Below are 16794 nucleotides of genomic sequence, written 5' to 3' on the forward strand. Positions count from 1 at the left end.
ACCGGTGTAGGGTGGGGGAGTCAGCAAGCTGCTATGTGGGTGCTTGGCTGTTGTACGAGGCAAACCCTTCACAGCAAGTCATACAGAAAACCCATGTCACATTTGTGTACTATACTCTTCTCAGATTCTGATGTTAAACTTGCCCCCAGCATTCAGTATCTGCAATATTCTACTATTTCTGTAGATATTTGTATGGCACTGTACATCCAAGCACCTGAGCTGTACAGAGTTACTATTATTAAAATTATTTTACTGATGGATATTGAAGTAAAAAGAAAGTATAGGAAAACATTTTCAGTATTGATTAAAGATATCAGCCTTATTTCTAGGATTTACAGACACCTGCCATCTTCTAATAGTGACCTGAAGGTTTCTCAGAGCTAGAAAACCAGCCTTTTATCAGCCTGAGGGCTATACTGACCCCTCCCTACTCCTGCCCCTCCAAGTACATGATCTGGTATACAAATTTGGCCCTCCAGTTACTTACCAGCAACAGTTTCCCCATTTTCAGAGCCACAGGCTATTATTCTGATGCAGAAGACCAAACACTGCTGAGAAATTATCACCTTTTAATTGAAGTCATTGAAAGCCAACTCTGCTCTTCTGAGAAATTCCTGTGTTGTACTGACACTTCTGACAAGGGTGAAGATGCTTCCAAGGTATCCCACTCTCTAGACAGGCCATCTGTTTCTGACAGCTCGAGGTCTGGTTGGGAACTGACCCAGTGATTCACTTAGTTGTAATAGATAGAGCTTATAGTCAGACAAGCAATATTTCACCATGTATTTGGCCACACTCAGGATCAGCAGATATGCAAGAACCACTTTGGGCACCCATATCTATCTATCTTCTTTCCTTTGAGGAAGCCACACTGCTCACAGCTACTGAGTCTGAAGTGCTAAACAATTAACAGACTGAATCTATTCAGCCACTGCCTATAAACCTTCCATCACCAAACACTTTGGCATTTTGCCATGTAGCAACTGTTCTTAAAAATTGAAATCTTTAAGAAAGGTGAAATACCACAGAAATACAGTTATGTGCAATCTAGGATGTGTGCAAATGAGTCCTCCTTCTGCCTGTTACAATAACGTCTGAGTATTTCATGAGCATCAACACATGATCTATTTATCCTCCCAAAATCCATGCTCAAGTGCAGAAGAATAGTATTGTTACATCATTTCACTGATACAAAAATGAAGTAATAAGTGAATAAGAATAATTTAAGACTTCCCAGGAAGCAATTCATAAGGAATGCTATCCAGATATCCTACGTTACAAGTACACAGTAGAACCTTGAAGACATTTGAAAAACAGAAGGACGAAGACATTAGTCCCCTTGTTAGACTTGGAACGGGCTGCAGTTTATGCTTTTTTTAAACATGCTGAACAGACAGACACCAACTACTTTCAAACACAATAGTAAAAGGAATTACTTGATATAATTATTTCCTTCAAAACAAGTGTCAAAAAGTACTGGATTCAGGCCACCTCTGAATTGAAGCAATTGCAGAGACCCAATTTCTCAGTATTTTATTCTATAAGTTTACCTTTTTTTTTTTATTATTATTATTACTATGAAGCTGCCTCTTCCCACCATCCTCTGAACATTACCTTAGATATTACTTCATGAGAGGTGACTTCCAAATACCAGTTCAGCAGAACCTTCAGTCGCAAATCATGATATATCTTCATAGAGGTTCAATTTGAAAAGGATGAGGGGAAGCAGTAGGACACTATAGTAAGAGATTGTCAAGTTAGTGACACATAGAAAGAAGGTAAAGGAAAGGAATTTATCTGGAAAGGTGAAAGATAGACTCCACAAACAAAACAGGAACCAAAGCAGCTTCCAAGACGTTCAAATAGGCTGCACTGCCATGGCAAAAGAACCCCCTAAAGTTCCTGTTCCTACACTGATAAAAGCTATAAATAAACAGACTTTACATTTGTTATTTATAACACTAATGTGTACTGCGAAAGTGAGCATACAAAGATACAGAATTAGTGGATAAGTAAGAAGTCAAAGCTACAGAGAATGAATCAAGTATTCTTCCAATTCTCGCTATTTGTTTTTCCCCCCTTCTGTTATGATCACAGTGGCACATGGCACCATGATCAGTTTTTGCAGGACAGCTCAAGAAACACGACCAACTCAAGGTCGCCAACTCAAGGCTGTAAAGGATAGGCTGAAAGCGTGACTTCAGTTTCTGAGCTTACTTACATGCTAGTCAGAATGACTTGCAAAGACAAATATAAAAGGTATCTTACGACTGTGAATGACTCCAGTTTCTGTTCTTATTTTTCTGTCTTCTCCAATGGACTGGATCTCCTGCAAAAACAGCTGGAAGTTAAAAAGAAAATTGTCAATTAATTTATTTTTGATTTACTTTGGTGCGCTTTCCTTATAGGAGTATGTTTTGTGAAAAACCATCCCTCATTCCCTTCTCTGCTCTGGTCAACACATGGGGGTGCTGACAGATACCCTTAAACAGCTTTTACAGGGCTTATTTTCACTGCCACGGAAGCTTGGGCAATTGCCTAAGACTTGTTAGACCCATTCTTGACCGCACATACAATACTCCCAGTTAAAACAAGCCTGTTTTAAAAAAATAACTCATTTTAAACTCAATCTAGCCAGCACACTGGGATATACAGAAAGATAAACCTTAAATAATACAAACTGTTCTAGCCATTAATACAAGAGGGCTGTAGGTGCAACAGATACACTAACTCACCAGTTACTAATTCAATCCCACTGAACAGCACCAGTGTAATTTCAGTGTGATCATACTCCAGTAAGCAACATTATCCCGAGAGCACCAATTCAGTTGAAACAAAAGGAAGTCCAGAATTACACTAGCATTTTGGCCATGTGACAATGCCTTTGCTGGTCTGCATAGAAATTTCAGAGTAATTATCCCCAAAGTTAAGAATATATAACCACAGTTGTGTGTCCACATCCATACAAGAATGGACAGAAACTGATTTCATTGGAAGAGGAAAAATAAAATAATGAAAAGAAGTAATAGGTAAGTTTTGATTCTGCAGCAAGGAGAAGGCAGTCACGGACTAGCTTACAATTTAGCCATGTGTGCAAGACATGAATTATTCCTTCCTAATTGCCACTTAAGTGAGTACTGACCCTTGTTTGCTTGGGAATAAGATCTATTCAACAGTCCCCCAGCTAACCCTAGAAGTATTACTTGACATTTCTGAACATCCCGATTGCTGAAATCAGCCTCTCCTAAGCCAGTACAACTGGTTTGTCTTTGCAGGAATATTTTTCCTTCTGCATTACAAAACATTCACTCTAATAGATTAGAAACGTGATTGCTGTCCTATTTTAGCCAATTTTTGCTTATTTAAACTGTATCTTTTCCCAAAGACTCCAGTGAAGCTTTGGAGCACATAAGTCCTATTAAAAGCGCAGGCTTCACTTTAAAGCAAAGTACAAAGTTCTTAATTGCATCTGCATCTGGAACACCCAGGTATTCCCTGAAGCAAAGCCTCCCACAACAAAGGCTCTGACAGCTTAGGTCCCAAAGTTCACTGCAATCTAAACATGGATTTCCACATGGCTTGCTGAGACTCAGTCATGCTCAAAATCAAAGGGATGAATGGAGCAATTTAAAATGTGATACTTCAATGAAGAAATACAAGCACTCACACATGTCACAGTGTTAAAGAGCAACCCTTGGTGTTGGAATCCACACAACAGGTGCAGATTTGAGAGCTCAACAGAAAGGCTGGAAACCTGGTGAGATAAACATACTCACTTGCATGCCTTTGGGCAGAATACCCATGCTGTGGCTTTATCAGAATTTTGGTCTTTGATGCAGACAAAGACAAGATTTGGCTCTTTATTCCCTTCAAAAGGGATACAAGGAAGGGCTGAGAACAAGGAAGACTGTGAAATCTTCCCTTTTGTCTAACAGGCACCTAAACTGAGACTGAACAAGACAGTAAGATGCCTAGCAGTTACTGCATTTCTTATGCCAAAATATGGGCCCCTATCTCCTTACAGTACTATCTGTAGTCTGCAGGTGGTATTTTTAGGATTTAAGCAGATCAGATTATGCACATTATTGTACTGAGACACTAGTGATTGTGTTTTCCCCAGCATAATACACTACCTGCTAAACCTCAGTTTTGATCCTTCAAGACAAGTCGAGAGCGATTGTTTTTGAACTTGAGGAAAATTAAAATCTTTTAAAAAAATCACACTCTAAAACAACAACAAAAAATAGAGTTTTACAACTTCAAAAAATGTATTTTTCCCCCCTGCTACATGAGTTCTTTCAACTACTTTTGTTCTCTTGAACTTCATGAAATATTGATGATCAAATTGACAGGTAATCTTAGAAGCCCATTTTTGATGTGGCCTCCGGTATGAAATAAGGTCACTGGTATAAAATAATTTAAGTTAGAATTGTAATTCTTGTACTTTGAGAGCAGAACACAAGCACAAAATTGAAGTCAGAAGCCTTTGCTTTGCACCGCTGTACAGTAAAAAAGACAAAGCAGGTAACCAAGACAACTATAAACCATATGAAAAAATTACGAAAAGAATGTTTTATTGGATGTTGTAAAGCTGCTTTCCTCCCAAACGTTACCACTTCTATCAAGTTTGACCAAGTAAGATGCAATACCTTCAAGAAAATATATGAATTCATATGGGACAACCCTCCATAATTTGATTACCTTCCTGACTCACCATTTTGTCCTCAGTGTTCCATGGCATATTATTAAAGAAAACATGATGCAGGAAATAATGACTCAGGGGAGGAGAAAGGAAATCAAGAGTAAATATACAACAATTAAAAGGAAATTTATTTTCTTTGATAATATAAAAGTGAAATGCTGTAGCTTACGGTCTGCAAATATTTAAGGTAATTTCCCACCATAATGAAAAGTCATTTCTTGCAACCACAGGTCAAGTGATTTTGTATTTTCAGACAGAAAAAGACCCTGAAGTAGGAAACTGTGCTGCAACTCTGCATATTTTAACACTTTAAAAACAGCAGCCCATATCCCGTTTTGGCAAATCTATGGCTGATGAAAACATTGTGTGTGGAAGAAACACCATTAAACACCCTCTCAGAACCTTCAACCACTGTACCTTCCAATGGGACACAAAGAAAAAAGCAGATATTCAGACATCACATCCCCAAACCTTACATCAAAGAGAACTCAGTGACAAGTAACAGCACCAAAACTGAACATGAGCAGTGACTCCTATTACATTTTCATCTTATCACAGCTCTACAGCCTTGGAGAATATACAAATAAACCAAGCACTTAAATCTCCACCTTGAACTCTGATCTTTTTAACAGCTCCCTAATCCTGGTATAAATATGACACATGACACACATGAGCACTAGAACCAGCTGCTAAGATGCAATCTAGATCACAACAGCTGTCCCTAGGAATGTGTGCTGTAATTGGTTTAGAGAGCAGGCCCAAACTTTCTAACTCTGGATAGGAGTCTTTATCCTATGCGATCTTGCTTTACACTTTTAACGAGCAAAACAAGCTCTCTGACCACTTCTCTTCTCTGACCACTTCTCTTCTGATGCCTAGTCCTGACCCCAACCTTCACCTGAGGTTTCACAATCCACCTGTCACACAGGAGAGCTCAAACACTGCACTCTGCTAAATCCACTGCAGCCCTGTGAGTTTTCTAGATCCTAACAGTAAATATAACCTTTGACACCTCCATTCCTGAGGAAATATCCTAAACATAGGCCAAAATAGAGTTTAAAGTATGGCCTAGGGACAAAAATCAGCACTAAAAATAACTGAAAATTACCTGACTGTATCTAACTCACAACCTTGTGGAAGCAAGCAATAAAGTCCTCCAGTCTTATATCAAAACCCCAACTTAAAACATAGCTGGTAGCACCCAACAGAACTCTGAATTTAATCAGAAGCCATGAGTTACTGAAGGAACACAGTGTGAGAACCAGAGTCTACAGCTGACGTGACTGGATGCAGAGGCTATTTAGCATCGGCTGTTACACAAAAACAGCAAGACTTGGTTGAGAATTTTGGTACTAGGTTTTTTTTGGACCTTTTTTGTTTTCAGATTTTGGCCTAAGCTAGTGAGTCAATCACACTTCCCTAGCTGCCAGTGCACAGTTATTTAGCACATGGAAAACAAACTTCAGTGTCTTTTATAATTAGTCAAACCTTAAGACATTAAGCCTCAACCTTACGCCCAACACAGGCAGACTGGGAGCTCTGATGTAGTCAATGTAAGCAGTGCTCCTTGTTTATCACTGCTCAACTTCAACATAATTGCAGAATTGCTGTTTTGCACCTCAGTACCTAGCCATTTAGTAATGTCCTCCCAAGGCTGAACTCTGCCTGTCTTTACTGCTCAGCCAGGACGTTTCATTTTGTTTGCTGCAGTTTCTAGCTCCTGCCAGGGAAGGCAGTGTTGAGGATAGCCAGCAGGATCCAGCTTTCAGAAGACAGTTCATACAGGTGCTTACAACGTGCATTTCTTACTACAACAAAAGAGCATACAATCAGAACGCAGCGCAAGCTTCTTGACTAAAACCATCTTCTATCTGATATTTGCCAAAGATTTTATAGCAAAAAGTCTGTTGACTTTAGGATTGGGAAACAACCAAATAAAAGCTTCAGGACTGGACCAGCTCACCTCCTATGCCAGATTTCTGTCCAGTGACACAAATGGAATAATACCACAGTAGGGCAAAGGATAGGATCCATGTTCAACACCAATCCAGGAGGGAACTACAGTAAATGAAGAACAGCTGCAGTGAGGAAGAAAACCTATAAATGCTGTGTGGTCTTGTCAAAGAGAAAAATTGTTCTTGAAGGCTCTCACAGCAGGAGCATACAACGCAATCAGACATACAACTGGCACTGCTTCAGTTTCAGCCAGCATGAAATAGCATGGTTTAAAAAAGAAAACTGTGTTTGCTATAAGTCTTAAAGGACCTGAATATCAACAATTCACTTCTTCTACCTGATATAAACTCTTCTGGCTCTATGATGGATGAGCTAGAGCATCAAGATAGGCATCAGACTCTTTACAAACAAGTTTTTTAAAACAGGTCCACAGGTAAAAAGTCTTTAAGTATCTTTACTCCCCTAACAGTGACCTGTCATTATTTCAGTCCATTATTCCTGCTATCTCAATGCCAGCCAGTATTTTCTTCTCAATGCATTACGGGCCTGATCCATTTGCTACTGACCAAACTTCAGCTGGAATTGACCTGTAACACAGACATACAGAACCATATGGCACTAGAAACTTAACACCACACAGTTAAACACACTGCATCTCACTAGATGGGAAACCTCTCTCAGAAGTTCACTGTCTAAACCACCAGCCACTCTGTAAATGCAAAATAGAGAGGACTGAGTTGTAGGCACTGCTAAAGCACTAGCACTCAGACAGCTAGCATCAGGCAATGCTTTTCTGCTTCCCACAAGAATTGCTGCCTGCTTCCTACCACGTCCATACTTTTGATAGATCCTTCCACGGTTTGTTTACATAGATGTGGGTTTTTTCCTCCTCAATCTCTGGGTGATCTCAGGTATCTCCAATTATTTTACTGTTTCTGAGAGCAGAAAAGGCTAAGAGGAATTCTGTAACTCACTCTAGGCACGCAGTTAATGACTCTAGCAGACTTATGAAAGCTTTTTACTGCTTATGAAGAAACTCAACCACATGTAAAGTTTCCAGAAAAACCTTATCTGGGGAATTAACTTCATTTAAAAAAAAAAAAAACCACAACCCCCAACACTTACATTCATTTGTAAGATATCAACAGAATGGCCATCTCAAATTTTTTCTCTTTCAGCCTGAGGGTGACTAAAAAAAGATATTTTTCATTTCACAGAGATTCTTCCATGAGACAGGGATGACAACAGAACAGCTACCCAGGCACTTATGCTATATTCAGTTCCCAGTGTCCATATACTTCGTCAAGATTGGCTAACTGGATTTGAGATGAGGATTTTCACTGAAGCACATGAGCCCATGAGTCAAAATTATCCTCCTAAGGACAGGACTTCTGAGGCTACATTCAGAAATACTCAAAATGACATGAGATCATCAGCCAACAGTTATGACAGTTCTTCATTATCATCATTAATAAATGAAATATTCTCTAATGCATTCCAAGCTAAGCTGTGGCCTTTTCCCTACCCTCAAAGGATGCACGTAAAGTATATCTACAAGGCAGTATACCAGCTGCAGCTAGCAAGACAGATAAGTCTACTTGATGGCACAAACCATTATTTGTTATTCTATACTTTTAGCCAGGATTCTAGCTTCTGAACTTAATGAGTTTGTGCAGAATCCTAGAATTAGTCCAATATACTGACAAAAACATATTTTAAATAGAAAGCTTTTGTGAGTAGCCAAGTGAAATACTTGAGGAAAAAAATGATCATTAAAGAAGCTGCAGAGGATTTACAGTTTTGTTTTTTTTGGATCTATACAGTAGACCAGTCCATAAACTGGAACTTTTTAAAGAAAAAGAACAGAACAAAACACATTTGCTTTGCTTTATTTGAGAGTTGTGGGAATGATGGTAACCAAGCAACATCACAAAGCTGGAGAGCCCTGGTTAAGGCCATCACCGATACCCTGATGAGCCAGGATATGCCTAGAGGAGCTTTGGGAGCTCCATTTTTATACACTTCAGGGGCCTCCACAGATCTTAAGACAACTGAGAAAGAGTCCATACACTCTGTGGACTCTACACATCTCCCACACCTGTGTGAAAACTGCCTCTCCTCTTAATTGAATTCTGCTGCCACTTCGAGTCCATTGTGAGTTTTACTTGCCAATTTTGCACACTGAAAGGCCAAGCTGCCAGAAAAACTTGCTTTTATAGAGGTTAGGCAACTCAAAAATAATGTCTCTGCATAAGTGGTGACAAGTTAAAAATAAGCTCCACAGATTTATTAGAATATTCAGTGCAGACCCCTGTAAATATATGTACGTTAGCTTACACAAAATAATCTTATAATTAATTCTAAAAGATGATAAAAAAACACAACTAAGTTCAAAAAAAATCCAGTGTCATTTTCTGGGCAGAAACTATCCTCCCATTCATCTCTACTAAATCAGAACAATTAAGCATTTTACAACTTCCACGATTAATGACAGCTGGAATTCCTCATTCTCAATTACCATACTATCACCACTGTTTTCAAATTGGCACATCCACCATGTAATCTGTCTTCAGCCTTCCAATAGGAGAACAGGAGCTTATGAAAGGATTAGTACTTCATATTTTGCACACTCAAGTGAAATCAATCATGCCCTCTGTCTCAAATATTTTTTTTCCAGCACTTTATGAAGCATTTTTTTTTCAACTGACCCAAAACCAAAGCAAACATTTTATTACTAACAACACCAGTGTGTATGTTTTGGTATATATATGTATTTCAAGACAATCATAATCTGACAAAGAAAATAATACATACAAGATGCTTTTAAAAAAGTTGGTGAATTGCTTATCTAAATAAACAGTAGGCAGTGAAAATGTATTTGAGAACGTGCTTTTCACAGAATGAGGTACAATTTCAGGACACAAAAAAGGCACCTACTGAACATAATCAGTGCAAGGTGGATAATGTATCAGTGCTGTGAACGGTGAGCTTACGGTGCAATTTAGTAGATAGCATTACAGAAATTAAATGGCACAGGTATGACAGTGAGATCAGCACTAACAGCAACATAATATAGGTACAGCAGGTGTGCTTAACACATGGAATATGCAGATGAGCAAAAAGCTCAATCCTGAGGAACAGATTTACAACTTTTCCTGATGCTAACACCCAGCTGATACTGGGTTTTACTGTCTGCTACCAACTAAGTGACCAAAATACACCTAAATGACCCAACTAGAGACTGCACCTAGAAACGTCCCATCCAAGTTACACCGGGACATAGAGAGAGGGTGGCTTCAAGAAACTTGGTCTACTGCCACCACCCTTGCTGTATTTGTGAGAAACATCACATGAGGAACAGGAAGAGCAGAACCTTTCATTGATACTAAATCACGTCACATCTACAGTGTTGAGAGTCCACTTTTCTAACAACCTAACAGGACATGAAGCACAAAGGAGGAGTAGGGATTGCACCTGGCAATCCCTACTGACAGGACGCCCAGAAGAGAGATGCACACAGCATCACCCTTGGGAGCAAGCACCGCGTCCTGCTCTGAGAGCACCCACTCTGCTCAGGAGCCAATGGGATCCCTCCAGTTTGCTCCACCTCACTCCATCCTGATTTCTGGAAAGGAGGAGGAGGACTGAGAACTCCCAGCCAGATGTCCTCTAAGCTGTTTCACACCACTCTTTCCTTCCAACAAAGAGCTGAACAGAACCATGAAGCATGTGCCCTGGGTTTTATATTATAGAGCACCTGGGATTAGATACACTCCTTCTAACATAAAAGTCCACTCTTGACTTCCCTCCATGTAGAATGGGAAAATACCCTCTTTTCTTGTTGCATACAAATTCTAAGAATGGGACCATAATGAAAAAATGTATAACAAAATCAATTTACAAATATAGCTTTAGATCCTTTTGAAGTTTTAATAGGAAGGAGGAGCAAAATTACCCAGGGGATCTTGGCCAAATTCAGTCATGAGTATAATGAGATCTCATTCCTGTGTGGTATTTCAGATCACGTAGGAAAGCATGCAGAGCTCTCACAGCCCTGAGACCCAAGGATCCATGAAACACTAACTCATGCCATTTCATGGGAATGACGTATAAATAACAAAATAACCTCTAAAGTTTTGGAGCAAAATGTTCATATTGGAACTTATTGTTTCTTTGATTAAAGTGTGTTGGCCTGGGCTTCAGCTGAAATGCTTGTGTTAGTCCTTTACTTATGAAGGATTTTTGCTAATATAAAGCAAAAATACAGCTTTCTTTTCTGCAAATGAGCTTGGATAAAAGTAAGTACTGGTACAAATCTGGAATGTCTCCAGTGAACTCAGATCCACCCTACGCTAAAGGGAATCATAGCTTGGCTGAGTTTATTGGCATAGCACCCTCTGTATGGATCACTGATTCAGAATTCCAGTCTGTACTTACTTTCCTAGAAGCAAACACATATTTACTGTTGACCCTACCTCAGCCACTGGCTTATAACTTGGCACATCTGCTCTAAGTGTCTTTGGTATAACAACTGTGAAGTTTGTTCCAGCAATATCCACAAGACATAGTCTGCATACTTTATGGTACACTGAATAAAAAGAAATGACATGCTACGTTTAATGACAAAGTTGTTTGGAAGACACTTGCATGCAACGTGGCCAAGCTACCATCTCTAATCCAACCTTGGCTTTAAGAACTATTACACTTCCACTTATTTCAGATTTCTAAACTCATAGTACATTGACGTACGAAGTATATTGATGCTACATGTTTTTCCATTTTATGTCCTAAAATTGTTGCTTGTTTATGTAGAATAGGGGAGGAACACAATAGAAACAAGTATAGCTACAACCTACCTTTCTTGTTTCTATGGTCTCTTAACTTTCATAGACGGAGCTGCATGGATATTCTCTGCTCACATCACCGATGAAATGAACTCAACGTAATCCTTTTAACCACAGTTCTCAGTATGAGTAAATGAGGCTTTCATATATCAGTAAATCTATTAACATTTCAAGCAGATTTCAGACACACATGCTGCCTGACCACCTTGCATTGACCTCAATGGGCCAATATGCTAAAAACCAAAATTTACCTCAGCCACATTAGTGTTTTTCACCTTCAGTTCTGAAGTATGCTTCTGTTCTCCAAGTGAATTACTAGAGGCAATGAATTTGATGAGCCATACAAGCAACTCCTGGTGTGTGTTCAGGACTACAGCACACTGTAAAAGTAGAATTAACCAAGGTACAAAACAGGAGTGAAATGCCTACATCTTTTCACATCCTGTATATAAAACGCTTCGTTTAACACAAAACATACTAACATCAAACTGTTAGTATTCAATGACTGAAAGTCCATTGTTGCCACTCTTCATCGTTATTTCCTGCAGTATCTGATTAGGGTTCCTAAAGGCCTGTGAGACCCTCTAGATGAGAAATAGTGTTTTAGGTACATGCTACTATGCATGCAGAATATTAAGAGCAGTGAATCAAGGTGCTACCAGGTGACTCACAGTAGAGGAGGACAGGCACATGGGCTGCTGCACAATCCAAACCACTTGTTGCAGTGGGAGGAAACCATCAGGAGCTGCTGAGTCAACAGCATTTGATAGCCATGGAAAGCTGTTGCATGTCTAGCCCTAATCCATTTCACAGTGAAGCTGTAAGACTTGCAGAAAGACACTGTCACCCTCAGCTTGTGAACTGCTCCCTGTATTTCCCCTTGCATAGTATCTCCACAACGTGGAGGAGTCTCCTGGCTCTTCATCCCTGCTCCCATGGCCAGGAAGACCTTCCATGTCAACATGTATGATGTTTTATGTTAGCCACAGATGTTAATACAGTGCCAGTTTGGATAGAGAAAAAAAAATGAGGTGCCTTCATCAGCTTTTAATCAAAACAAGATATCTCATTATATTGATGAGATGTTCAGAAAAGTATGCATCAGGATATCCGGTCTTGAGTCTCAGTTCTTACCTTTACTATTTACAAGATTCAGATCGTTTCATCCAGGGAAACAATACTCCTGGCTTTCACAGGACCCTGATTTGTATTGCTCCTGGAAGTTTATGATTGGCCTCAGGGTCAGAAGCCATTTGTGGTTGGGGCATTTTTAGAAGAGCTTTTTCCTTCCGTGTGTTCAGGTACAATAGTTTCAGCAAACAATAACAGTAAGACTCATTCAACTTTTCTGAACAGTGCTATGAATTTGTTGCAAGTTTCCAATTAAAACAGATTTTGAGTTAAAATACAGCGATACACGTATTTTTCATTAGTTAAAATATACAACTGCTGTCACTCAGCATTAAACCTATACTTAAAGCTACAGAATTGCCAAAGGAGTGAAACAATCTCTACCTGATCTGCAAATGGCTGAAATCCACATGCAAAGTACAGAGGGGACAGGTGAGAGAACAACAACAAAAATACCTATAACTGAGTGACAGGCTGATCAGAGACTGATCAGAAACTCAGAAAGTGGGCAAGAGTGCTCCGTTCTTCACAGACCCAGACCTTCAAAATAAAATGATGCAGTATCATGATACTAAGGACTTAGAAACTCATGTCAGAAACTCATCTCTAGGGGGCAGGTAAACTCAGTATCTGCAGGAAGAGTTATGATTAATTGCATTAGGTGCATTTTGGATATCTGACATGCAATACTTAAAAACAGTAAAGGAAATGCAGGTTGGCAAGGAAGGAACAAAAGGTAATGCAATGTATCAAGAGCAGAGATGGGAGAAAAACAGATGGATTACTAGACTAGTGCCTGAGCCATCAGAGTACATTGGTTCTGGGATAAGAGGTCCTTATTACAACCTTGGACAGGCCAGGCTTAAACACCAAAACTGTATGATTTAGGTAACCACTGAAATAATCTCATTTATATTTTTATTCAGTTTTGCAAATCATTTTATAAACAATTCTCTACCCCATTCCCATCCACACTTTAACATGAGAAGGACAGCAACAATTCAGCTTTATGCATGCATCAGAAAAACTGAACCCCCAAATTTCACCTTGTAGCTCACTTTGCACTAGAATTTGATCACTTTTGGAGTGTTTATAGTGCAAGATTTCCATGTGATTTGTGCATGTGCTGAATATAACATATTACAGCCGTTTCCATCTTGTGGTTGCCACTGTTGCTGCAGGACCACATCCCTCCTCTAAATATAAAGGCAGAGATGGTTGCATGGGACTATGGAGCCTGTTGGTAACACGATTTCCAGGAATGAGTTTAAAAGGTAGAAAAAAGGAAAACAGTTTTTTTTTTTTTTTTTATGTTTTAAAGTCCTGCACTCTAAGAATTGAAACTTTATACACTTCAGTTACTTTAATTATATTTTCTCTAAAATAAAGAAGGGAGAAGAAACACGATTTTCTTCTATTTTTTTTAATGCACTACAAACATTCTGTATGGAAAAGGCATTTTATGTGGGGTGTAGGTAGGAGGGAGGCAATTATTTTAATCTCTCATATCTAAAAATAGTAGCAACAGGACTGCCATTCATCATTGCATTAGGCCATATTAATTTGTTTGTCACCAATTCCCTATTATCAATGTCAAAACTTCCAGCTCAAGGAAGAAAAGGAAAAACTCAGAGTGCAGTCTTCTGCCGCAACTGACCTGTCCCTCCCCAACCCAAAAACAAATGTAATGCAAAAAAGAAATATGAACTATAATAGAGCACAGTACATAACATTAGCCTTCTAAGAAACAAACGTGAAACCTCTGATGGGTTTTCCTTCAGCACTGATGCCTTATGGTTAAGTAACAGAAATTTAAGGAAAACCTTCAAGCTTAGGGTATTCCTAAATATATCTATAATATATTATATAAAAAAATAAGTCAAAATAATTAAAAGCCTCAAGACAAAACATAGTATTCTAATAGGATGTAAAATCCAACCGATTATCAGAAATACCATTAACTAGTCTGTACACACCTGACATTTACATAAGAAGAGATTTCTGGAAATATAGCCTTTCCTGAGGATACTACTTTGACCTCAATTTTACTACTATATCATCATGGGAGGGTAAGGGATAGAGCCGTGAATTTAAAAAAAAAAAAAAGAACAAAATGATTCTAAATGGTAATTCAGAAACTGACCAAGGCAGAGCCCTGGAGGGAGCCCACATGAAAGGCAATGTAGCCATGGCTGGACAAGATCCTTGGGCTAGGTTGCTTAACAAGCATTACTTAAACCAATAGAACAGAGAGCTGCTTGGTCTTTTTTTCCTCCCCACCTTCTTCTTGTTTCACCTAAGTGACAAACTCAGAAACTGGCAAATCAATACCTGCACAACTGGAAATTGAATCCCACAGCTTTAACGTCACAGAAAAAATTAAGAAACTAAAAATTTTCTGCAAACTTGGGTGCGTTGCTGAGATCTAGGTATTGCTTTGGCCCTACCATTTATATACACATATTGCATATGAAACGGAGTTACACAGACATTTTTGTAACAGCTTTGAAAGATGCTTTATACAAGTAGTTCTTTTCTGGTGGCTTGTCATTTTGGTGGAACGATCGTTGGATGCTAAATGCACTTAAGCTGCTTATGTTTCTCACAGAGGAATGCTCACATCTGTCAGTAATCGCATGAATGTTATCATATGGCTGCTAACATGTACTCGTTAGGACCCTAGGAGCAGTTCTTGGCTTCTCCTTTCAAGGAATTATGAGAACTTGATTACTTCATGTGACTTCAGGCTGAATCTTTTTTACAAATTATCAACCTGAATTCATTTAGCCACTTTGAGTCAAAATTGCCAACTTCTGAGTTACTCTTATTTTGTTTTAAAAACAACAACAAAAATCCTGGATTCTCATCAAAAGCAGCCAGACTCCTGGATGGCTTGAAATTTCACCGTATGCTCCAAGTATGGAAACGGCATTCCAAACAATCTTGGGAAACAGCTAGGAAAGGCAAGGGCTGGGTCCCATTTCTTTCTATTGAACCTGATGCAGGATCAAGCTGTGTGATGATAAATCTGCTTGACCCTTTTAATGAAGAAACCACACAAAATTTGAAACTAATGTAAAAAAAGCATCTAGTGTCAGACTGGAGTAAATCCCACCATCTTTGTTTCATTCCTGATGTACAACAGTACAGATCATACACACACTTCCTTTAGACTTCCTTGTATCACGTGTACTGAAATCTTACCTAGCAGATTCCAGGGAGGGCTGAAAACGAGCAGCTGATACATTTCTACCTTGTTCCTATCATGACTGCTCAACAAACATTTCCTTTGACTACACAGTTTATTTGTATACATATGCTTTTTTTTTTTTGTATGTGTGTGTGGTTTTGCATGTTTTAAAAAACAACAGAAAACAACTTTCACCCCTGATCAAGTACCTTTCTACATCTGCATTAACATGGTCACTTAATAATTGATGTCTTCTATCTTAAGTAGTCCATCTGCTGTTCAAGAGCCCATGCAACTCTGTATTTTCCATTTCAATTAACAGCGAATTCTTTCCCAAAGCTTTTTTCCATGTCAGTACTACAATCTGAAATTGTCTGAAAAATGCAGTGAAAACCCATGAAGACCATGTCAGAAGACTTTAAACTTGCAAAAAGAAAAGGCTTTTTAGGAGTCTGGTACCAAGTTCGTTTAAAAAAAAATAAAAATAAAACAGCACGCTCGGCAACAGTCATTCCAAAGCACATTGGCTGCCAGCTGGTGCCAGCTCCAGTGGTTTTCCCATGCTTGCCATAAGGCCTGCAGGAGAAATGCAGCTCTGCAAGAGCCTTTCTCCCATACACGTGTGATGAAGATGCTTCACCACATTCCTACCTTACAGTCCAAGATTTCAAAATGAGTTGTCTTCACACAGGTCTTTTGTTATCACAGAACATGGTACTTGCTGTGGTGCTGTTTGACCATTTCCCTCTATTAAATCACTACTGAAGAAACCTCAGGCAGCTCAGTGATGATGCAGAGCCTGATAGTCAGAGCTCACCCTAGAACAAGCACTATATCATGATATAAGATGCCCATTTTTTGTCATAAGTAACAGTAATCTTGAGACTTTTCTTTTTAGTTTACAGAATCTTTAATATCAGGCTCAGCTGCTATCTAAAAAGAAAATACTATTTTCAAGAGAAAACAACTAA

The 16794-nt window shown here is 38.9% G+C and overlaps 1 protein-coding gene across 6 annotated transcripts in view; it reads right to left on the reverse strand.

Annotated features, from left to right (window-relative positions):
* Nucleotides 1-16794, reverse strand: part of SPATS2L (spermatogenesis associated serine rich 2 like) — a 78378-nt gene that overhangs the window by 53573 nt on the left and 8011 nt on the right. For 3 of the 6 annotated variants that reach the window (XM_040562065.1, XM_040562069.1, XM_040562062.1), the window contains exon 2: nt 2269-2341. The exons of 1 other annotated variant lie outside the window; for it this stretch is intronic. The gene's annotated coding sequence lies outside the window, so the exon portion shown is untranslated. The remainder of the gene's footprint in view (nt 1-2268; nt 2342-16794) is intronic. 2 more of the 6 variants (XM_040562066.1, XM_040562063.1) reach the window with 1 other exon arrangement.

This window comes from Cygnus olor, chromosome 6 (genome assembly GCF_009769625.2).
Source record: "Cygnus olor isolate bCygOlo1 chromosome 6, bCygOlo1.pri.v2, whole genome shotgun sequence".
Classification (NCBI taxonomy): Eukaryota; Metazoa; Chordata; class Aves; order Anseriformes; family Anatidae; genus Cygnus; species Cygnus olor.